Genomic DNA, 1,080 nt, shown 5'->3' with positions numbered 1-1,080 from the left:
GAGTTAATTTTATTATATTCCCACATGGACTGCGCCCACTCATGAGGGGGAAAACGGTCTAGTCAGGAGAGGCGGCTAGAACGAGTCGTGCGTTCCCTTCTTTTGTATTATACTAACCACATGCGTCCCGGTCCACCGCTGTCCAACATATAATGCTACCCACACCCATCCCCACCGAAGACGAAGTCTATAAATGGAGGCTGCCACCACACATTGATAAGCATCGCAAGAGGCAGCATTATTAGAGGTTATATATCATTCCACCCAGCATTTCCCATTTCCCATTGTCGATCGGAGTTTATTCATATTAGTAGAATTTATATATATATATCATTCCACCCAGCCAGCCATGTCGATGAGGTACTCATTTGCGCCTTTTGCATTGGCAGTAATCGTAGTAGCTGCATTGGTGGTGGGCAGTGCTGTAGGCACGCCCAATACTCTGCGTGTAAGTCCCTTTTATAGTACTCTCGGATCCCTCCTCGTAGATGTAGAGGGAAGCACTGCCTCCAGCGGTTACGACTACAAAGCATCGCGAGCAGGCTCACCCACCGCCTATGGGCGTGGTGTTTGCAATCAGGGAATCTCTCAATCTGATTGCACCGCCTGCCTTCAAAACCTTGGGGGCCGCATCTGGAACATTTGGGGCAACGCCATCGGTGCTCGAGTTCAGCTAACCGACTGTTTCATCCGCTACGAGCAGTACAGCTTCTAGTTATGTCAATATCTGCTCAACTGCACTGTGTGTTTTTCTCTCATGTTGTGCTATTCTGACCAGTCACTATCTAAATCCTTCATATAATAAAACGATCGTGCAGTTTCGCATTTTATTTTCGGTTACGGTGTCGCTGCCAATAATTTCATTCATTTTCACGGTGTCACAGCTTTTGTTTTCAACTATGTACCACGAACAGTTACGTTCACATCGAATTGAAATGTTATATTCCATTGAACTTTACATGATGATAGTGCAACTAATTTAGTTTTTAGTTTTCGTATTCTTAAATTCATCCAATCAATTATCCAAGTTTTTAATATTCTTATGACAAAATTTTCCATCTCCATTTATTGCTCGTAAAG

The 1,080-nt window shown here is 43.8% G+C and overlaps 1 pseudogene; it reads left to right on the top strand.

Moving 5' to 3' along the window:
- The first annotated feature begins 349 nt into the window (after positions 1-349).
- LOC149176671 (antifungal protein ginkbilobin-like protein pseudogene) lies at positions 350-715 on the top strand (annotated as a pseudogene).
- The last annotated feature ends 365 nt before the right edge of the window (positions 716-1,080 follow it).

This window comes from Pinus tabuliformis, chromosome 4_1 (genome assembly GCF_031772625.1).
Source record: "Pinus tabuliformis cultivar Carrire ecotype Pingquan chromosome 4_1, CPIR1, whole genome shotgun sequence".
Lineage (NCBI taxonomy): Eukaryota > Viridiplantae > Streptophyta > Pinopsida > Pinales > Pinaceae > Pinus > Pinus tabuliformis.
Note: the sequence above shows the minus strand (reverse complement) of the source record. Positions and strands in the feature narration are given on the sequence as shown.